The 8645-nt window shown below is 42.0% G+C and overlaps 1 pseudogene; it reads left to right on the forward strand.

Moving 5' to 3' along the window:
• Positions 1-3579: 3579 nt before the first annotated feature.
• Positions 3580-5877, forward strand: LOC106828626 (serine/threonine-protein kinase MARK2 pseudogene; annotated as a pseudogene).
• Positions 5878-8645: the final 2768 nt, after the last annotated feature.

Raw genomic sequence — 8645 nt, forward strand, 5'->3', positions numbered from 1 at the left:
ATGGGATTAGACTGCAAATATTTATACGGGTGCACTTAAAATTAATTCCAGATTTAGTATGTTAATTAAGAAGCTGGAAGTGGCTTTAACAATTTACTTTGTTAATTGGCTAGAACTTGGACTCAACATTGATCTACGTTCAATGCGGGTGAGAGGCTAGGACTTCTTTGGCATAATGTAGAGGAAAGAACACAATAGCTTAAGAAGATAGGAATTTTAGAGTAGCTATAGTGTGTGTGTGTGACCTCCCATCTGCACTGTATTGTATGAAGACATTCTAGTCACTTAAGCATTGAGAAATATATCAGTGAGTGGAGTATTAGCAATTTACAAAATTCTATAGTGCTATTCACTTTTGGCTAGGTATTATGGTGGGAGACACTGCCACTGTGTTGTGCTTTCTGTTTTCAATGGGATGTTAGGATTCCAGGGTGGCAGAGGTCAAATGGTAGCCATTAACCACCAAAGACAAAGTGGATACATTTATAATAATGTGCATCAGAGACAAAGGGCTAATTAGGACCTGCAGGAATCTTTGGCAGTGGAAATTAATCACAGTGTCCCTAGGAATGGAACAGATGAGCAGCCTATCAGAATGTTACATGATTTACTTAACAAGAAAAACTCCAGGTCTGATGGCCAGAAAGCTGACTCAAGTCACATCAATGGACAGTTATGGCCTTTCACCCAGTTTCCAGACCTGAGTCAGTTCACAGAACCAGAACTCCTTGATGGAAGGGGAAACCAAGTAACCTTGAGGTAGGACTGAGAACTCCACAAGTACGTACTTCAAATTGTACTCTAATCTGTTCTAAAAGGGAATCATGGTTACTTACTTTGCACTGTGGAAAAAAAATTATCCAGACTGTATTAGCTCCCCAAGTCTGCCATAACAGATTAGTGCAAACTGGGTGCATAAAACAATAGAATTTTATTCTCTCTCAGTTGTGGAACGCAGAAATCTGAAATTGAGGTATCAACAGGGCTGTGCTCCCTCCAAAGGCTCTAGAGGAGAATCCTTCCTTGCCTCTTCCAGCTTCTAGTGGTTCCCCGTCTTCCTTGGCTTGTGGCAGCAAAACTCCAATCTCTGCCTCCATCTTCACATGGCCTTCCTCCCTGTGTCTGTGTAACTCTGGCGCTCCTTTCCTCTTCTCATAATCAACTCCTGTCATTGAATTTAGAGCCCACCCTAATCTAGTACGACCTTATCTTAACTATTTATACCTGCAAAGACCCTATTTCCAAATAAAGTTACATTCTGAGGTTCTGGGAAGAACACGAATTTTGGGGGACACCATTCAATCTACTATACAGACCTTTTGGGGATACTAGATATTGGCTCTAAGTTTACGCTAATTCCTGGAGACCCAAACCCAACTGTTGTCCACCCATCAAGGTCGGGTTTATGGTTTAACATCTAAAATAAAACATTTACAAATATTTTTGATAAATCTAGACTCATTGAGAATATATCTATAGACCCATGGGAATTGAGAGAACCCTGCCAAAGTTTATTTCTGTGGAAACAACCAAGAGCTTCCTAGGATTTGAAGATTGCCATAAAAATGCTGGATTGACCCACCAATCTTGATTGATTGATTATGCTAATAAATCTATTGTAATTACCAGTAATGTAAATACCAGTAATGAACTTTAACTAAAAGACCTTTATTCTTGCAGGATATGTTTAACATTTAAAAAATTATATAAAATATTGTTCCTGCTTTCTGATAGCACTCCTGCCATCATCACCTATGAAACATCATAATTATAATAATAAAAATAAGAAACAAAGAAAAGGGCCATTGTGAAAATAAATAAAATACAATTAAAAATCAACTCAAAATGGAAAAAGCAATAACTTTGAAATATCCTCAGAGCATTCTGTTTTCTTTAACAAAAGTCTATGCTCAGGGGAAGCTATTTCACAAGACTCTAACCACCTTGGGTTTTACCAGAGCCTCAGAGACATGGGGGACAGTAAATACCCAACTCCAGCTCCCTCTAGCCTCCTTGTCTCACTTAAGTGAGGGGTGATTGTGGCTGAGAAGTACTTGTGAAGGTCATAGCCAGGAGCACTGGCTCACTAAATGACTGAGACCTAATCATAGAACTATAAAATGCTTCCTCTCCCTCTATACCTTACCACCACAGCATTATGTACAGCTCCTGTACCATGATAGGGGATTATCATGAAAACAACTACAAGCCTCAGACCTTATCTAAGAAGTCTCTAGGAAAATTCAAAGATGACAGAGAAGAAAAAAACAAGAACATCAGAGGAAATTTATCTCTGACACTTACAGCTACAGTGAATAGTAAGCACAGTCTAACTTCTAAGGAGATAAACACAAAATCTCATACTACAGCATATTTACTCAGCTCCTTTTACACTGTACATCATATCCAGCTTCCAATGAATATCTACAAAGTATACTAAAAGGCAAAAAAGACAACTTGGAGAGCAAGCATCAGAACCAGACTCAAACACAGCCAAAATTTTGAAATTACCAGACTGGGTATTAAAATAACTATAATTAATATGTGAAGGGCTCTAATAGAAAAAGTGGATGACCTGCAAGAACAGATGGGTAATATAAGCAGAGAGATGGAAACTCTAAGAAAGAATCAAAAGGAAGTGTTAGAAATCAAAATCATGGTGACAGAAATGAAGAATGCTTCTTATGGCTCATCAGTAGACTGGATATAGCAGAGGAAAGGGTCAGTGAGCTTGAAGATATGTCAATACAAACTTCCCAAACTGAAAAGCAAAGAGAAAAAGACATGAAAGAAACAGAACAGAATATCCAAGAACTGTGGAACAATTAAAAAAGGTATAACATATACATAATAGGAGTACCAAGAGGAGAAGAAAGAAATGAATAGAAGAACTATTTGAAGTAATAATAGCTGAGAATTTTCCAAAATTAATGACAGACACCAAACCACAAATTCAGGAAGCTCAGAGAACAGTAAGCAGGTAAACACCAAAAAACCAAAGAAAAACAACAAAAAACCAAACACTACGCTTAGGAATATCATATTCACAGTGCAGAAAAATCAAAGACAAAGAGAAAATCTTGAAAGAAGCCAAAGGAAAAAAAAAATACCTTATCTATAAAGGGACCAGGATAAATTACACCAGACTCTTTCCAGAAACTATGAAAGCAGGAAAAGGGAGAAAACCCCATCAGCCTAGAATTCTGTACCCAGCAAAATTATCCCTGAAAAGTAAAGGAGAAACAAAGACTTTTTCTGACAAAAATATTGTGAAAATCTGTTGCCACTAGATCTGCCTGGCAAGAAGTGTTAAAAGAAGCTCTTCAGAGAAAAGGAAAATGATATAGTTTAGGAAACTTGGATCTACATAAGGAAAGGAAGAGACTTAGAGAAGGAATAAATGAAGGGGCTTCTTTATTGCCTCCCCTGAGGTAGTGACATCATGGGCAGCACCTGGATCTCCATCCATGCTGACTAAGACAGACATGAAGCATGAAAGATTGTTAGCTTAAAAAAGAAAGAGTAGAAGACTTGCTTTCTCGACCCACAGCTGCAAGCTCTATGTTTAAAGATATCAAAATGGACATGGTGAGTTCACTGGCTCACAGAATGGAGGAGTCTACTCTAGACATTCTGAGAAAACTATAAAAAAATAAAAATATGATGAAAGCTATTTTCCCCTCAGCTTTATAGCTATTAATAATGTAACCTACTGTGATTTATGCAATAGAATCTTTTCTTATAGTATTGTGATGCCAGTTAAACTGTGACATCACTTTGTGACCAATAATTCAAAGTTTAAAGAAATTGAATTTTCTTCGTTTTGTGAGGAAGATCAGCCCTGAGCTAACGTCTGTTGCCAACCCTCCTCTTTTTTGCTTGAGGAAGGTTGATGCTGAGCTAACATCTGTGCCAATCTTTCTCCATTTTATGTGGGATACTGCCATAGCATGGCTTGACAAGTGATGTCAGGTCTGTGCCCAGGATCCAAACCTGTGGACCCCAGACCGCTGAAGTGGAGCATGTGAACCCAACCACTAGGCCACTGGGCCGGCCCCGAAAGAAAAAGAAATTGAATATTTTAAATGTAGATATTATGAGCTCTTTAAAAGCCAAAAATTATTACAGGTTTTCAAATTAGAAATGAAAAGGCCACTGAAGCATCCTACAGATTACAATTTCTAATAAGGTATATATCAATCAACATAAATTCAAAGCCCTTTGGGGTTCCCTATTTTTATTTTTAAAGAGTTAACTGTTCTTGAAACCTAAAGTAAGAAAACCACTGTGAATTATTCCTGGCCATGATAGGTCCATTTCTTGCTATGAGCTTGTAAGGAGCCATTGTTACAGAATTCCAAGCCCCTAAGTCTTGGACTCAGCCTAGAGTTTTGGTTCTTTTAGCCCAGGAAGCTGGTTTTTGGTAAGATGAGGGACTTTGACTGCAGATTTTTTCTTCTTTGGAGTTTTGTCTATTTTATTTCTTTTTTCCTTTTTCTCATTTTTTCTTATTCATTTCTTTGTTCTCGCTTTTCTTTTAATTTTTCTCATTTTTATTTTTTCCCATTTTTGTTTTTTTATTTTTCTTATTTTCTTTGTTTTTATTTTTTCTCAATTTTTGGTTCTTTTTATTTTTCCACTTTTTGCTTTATTCTTTATTTTCTTTGTTATTTTTCTCAGTTTCCTTTTTACCTTTGTTAGTATTGTCGGCAGTAAGTCCATCATACTTCAGGACCTCTTGGCCATCTCTGCAGATCCATATTGGCAACTGCCAGCTCCTCAAGACCACTGGCTAGGGTAACTGCTGAGGTGAAGCTGGCCCAGCATATCCTGACTGGGACAGAGGTGGCCGTGAAGGTCATTAACAAGAGTCAGCAAAGCTCCTCCAGCTTCCAGAGACTATTCTGTGAAGTCTAGAGCATGAAGCTTTGCATCACCTTAATACCATGATGTTATTTGAGATGACTGAGACCCAGGAAACTCTGAAGTACACTAGGCGAGGAGAGGTGTTCGATTACCTACTGGATCATAGCCCCATAAAAGAGAAAGAGGCCCTAGGCAGATTCCACCACACGGTGTTCACTGTGCAGCACTGCCACCAGAAAGGTACTATCCACAGGGACCTGAAGGCACAACCTGCTTTTGGATGTTGACTTGAACATTGAGGTTCTAGACTTTAGCTTCAACAATGAGTTAACCTTTGTGAACAAGCTAGATACCTTCTGTGGCAGTCCTCCTTATGCTGCCCAGAACTCTTCTGGGGCCAAAAGTACAACGGCCCTGCAGGGATGTGAGATGCCTGGAGTCATCCTGTACATGGTGGTCACCAGGTCCCTGTCTTTTTTTTTTTTTGGTGAGGAAGGTTTGCTCTAAGCTAACATCCATTGCCAATTTTCCTCCTTTTTTTGCTTGAGGAAGATTGGCCCTGAGCCAACATCTGTGCCAGCCCTCCTCCATTTTTGTATGTGGGTCACCACCACAGTACTGCTTGACAAGTGGTGTAGGTCCATGCCCAGGATCAGAACCCACAAACCTTGGCAACCAAAGTAGAGTGCACCACACTCAACCACTATGTCGGGGGGACAGCCCCCTAGGTCCCTGCCTTTTAATGGACAGACTTTCGTGGGAGTGGGTACTGAACAGAATATACTATAATCTCCTATACATGTCTGTGGAGTGTGAAAAGCTGCTCAAGAAATTCCTGATCCACAACCCCAGTGAGAGAGGCACTTTAGAGGAAATCACGAGGGATCCATGAATGTACATGGGCCAGCAGGAGCCTTTTATCGAGATGACTATAAGGACTCCTGGCAGATTGAGTTGATTATGTCCAAAGGCTACAAATGGGAAGAGATCTAGGACTTGTTGATGGGCTAGAAGTGTGATGAAGCAATAGCCATCTCTCTGCTCCTGGGCTGCAAGACATCGAGTTGAAGGGCTGGACCAGGGGCTTTACTGTGAAGCCTCTGACTTCAACTAGTCCCACCAAGAGCTGCAGTCCTTCTCCATCCTGCAAGCTACTGCCTTGGGTCTCTGCCAACCCCAAACAGCAGAGTTTCAGGAAGCCTGCTATTACCATCATTAATTTCTACTCTAAGAGAGAAAATGAGCAACATGGGGAGGACCAGGAGTCAGGCAGGAAGGCCAAGAGCACAGCCAAAAAGTGTCTGCCAGTTCTTTACCAGGCCTGGAGATGAAGACCATCCCCCGAAGCATAGCACCTCAGTGTGGCCCTGAGGAGACCCTCCCCACCCCAACATACCAGCAACAGTGGTAGAGACCCAGATGGAACCAACTTTCCCCAGGATGTGCCCTCCAAACTCTCTCCACATTGGGCAGCTCGGTCAAGGGTAGTCACCAGAATTTGTCTGAAGGTGTGACCAAAGACTCTCCCTCTGGCAACATCCAGGGCTGGCAGGGGGCCACTGGAAGGTTCTCCAACTTCATACTCAGACAGCTGTGTTTCAAGTTGGTCAGAAAGATTGGCATGAAGCTCAAAACAGAGGAGGGCTAATCAAACATCCCGTGGTGGGCAGTCAAGGCAAGAAAGAATGTGGGGAGGTCAAGCCTTGCTCTCTGCACTTTACATGGAGCACGAAAATCCTGAGTTCCATGGTGCCAGAGATTGGCCAGGGCTGGGTGCAAATAGCTGCAGGTGGGAGAAGTGCAAGGAGCACATGCTGCTGTGTGTGCACCATGCCCAGCCAAGAGGCCTGTGTGCAGTGGAGGATAGAGGTGTGCAAACTGCCATAGCATTAGCTCAACAGGGTTCAAGTTAAGAGAGTATCGGGTACCTCCATGGCATTCAAAAGCATTGTGTCCAAAATAAAAATAACTGCGGAACTTAAGTTTAATGGATGGCCGGGAGCCACCTGTGAGACAAGAGAAGAGGCTGGTGGCCCTTCATCCTGACCTGGGCGAAACTTCAGAGACTGGACTGTTGTCCTGGGGCACTTCTCCCCTCCCTTGTTTTTCTCCCTCTTTCCTTCCATCTTTGTAGGGGAGGGGAATGATTCTGTAGAAATAAACAAACACAATCAACAAAATTTAACAGGGTACATTTAACATCTTACTTTCTGAGTTGCTTTAAATACTGGATTGTGGGAGGTAACTATCGATTTGAATGGTTCTCATTTATGTTTATCTTAGAGACCATAGGGTTGTCACATCCTTGAGCAGGCGTGACAACAATGATATTAATACCAACAAGTAACAATAGCATTTACTAGTGGTTGAAGACTTTCTGTATCATTTCAGTTCCTTTTAGTCACAAGCACCCATTTAACAGGCTGGGAGATGAACGTTGAATGGGGTTAAGCAGTTTACAGAGAGTCATGGAGCTGGTGAGTGGCAGAGCTTGTGTTGTGAGCTTGTGCTCTCAACCCCAGCTCTGTGGCCTCTGGAGCACTGGACCTCCTTTTCAGGTTAGCGATGCTGCGTCTCATAAATGCGTAATTCAGTCATATGAGACAGGAGACACCCCAACACTTTGCGCAGCACTCTGCAGGGATTCTTGTGAATTAATTAGCCTGCAGTTCCCTAAATCCTTCTCAGCACAAGTAGGACACAGTGCTGACTGCATATTCTACCTCAAAAATGTGAAAGAAAAATGAAGCTGTGCAGTGTGCTGGGAACACTAAGAGTGTATGGAACCCTACTTAGCCTGAGGGAAGGTGCTTTGCAAGCCCTTGGGCACAGAAGTGGACCCCCCTGGGGTTACAGCTGTAGGAGGAGCCTAATCCAGATCTAACCGGGAGGTGGTGGCTAGTGGGGTGGCCTCCCCGTCCTCTCCAGCTTCACGTCAAAATCTTATGAGCTAGCCAGCAAATGCAGAGTGACGTCTTCAGCATGAACTTCTCTTGTACATTTAAAATTCACTTATTAGGCTGAAGAGCCCTTCCCATATCCCAATTCTTTTCTATTAACGTATAAATTAATTTATAGTTAATATTTTGACTTCCAAAGAGATATTAGGAGATGGATGTATATGTAAGTATTTGTTAAACAACTGTATTTAGTGGACAACTACTATGTGCTTGCATGGTGCTGGAGATAGAAAGATGTGTAAAATACAACACTTGTCCTCAGGGAGCAAACATACTAGTTGGAGACTCCTTCACAAGTATTTATTCAGCACTTTGAAGTGCCCAGCGCCAAACAAGTGATAAGACGTACCTCTTTGTTTTTACTTGTTGAATGGTGGCAGTAAGTATAGAGGAGGGCGCTTAATCCAGCCCAGGAGGAGTGGGTTAGCTTGGTGGGAAGTGGGGGGAGGGGGAGGCTTCTCCTAGAAGAAGTGATGATTCCCTCTTCTTCCTAGAAGAAGTCTTACAGAACGGTGGAAGTCAGCTGGCTGAGGATGGAAAAGGACAGGGTAGGGCAGACCTTCAGAGACCTGGCCCTGAGCATGACAGCAGACTGTATGTTGCAGCAGTGAGCACGGGGCTGTGTGTGGCGAAAACAGCACCCCTTTCACTGGGAAAGAATAGCAGAGGAAATCAGTTCCAGGCTGTTGGGGACCAACCGAGGCAGAAAGCTCGCTTCAACTACTTGACTGGTTGCCTACCATAAGCCCTAAGGAAAATTTCAGATGCACGAGCTCAATGTTTTCAGATGTTCTGTAGAACCCAGGATGCTTGGAATAT

This window comes from Equus asinus, chromosome 7 (assembly GCF_041296235.1).
Source record: "Equus asinus isolate D_3611 breed Donkey chromosome 7, EquAss-T2T_v2, whole genome shotgun sequence".
Taxonomy (NCBI): Eukaryota; Metazoa; Chordata; class Mammalia; order Perissodactyla; family Equidae; genus Equus; species Equus asinus.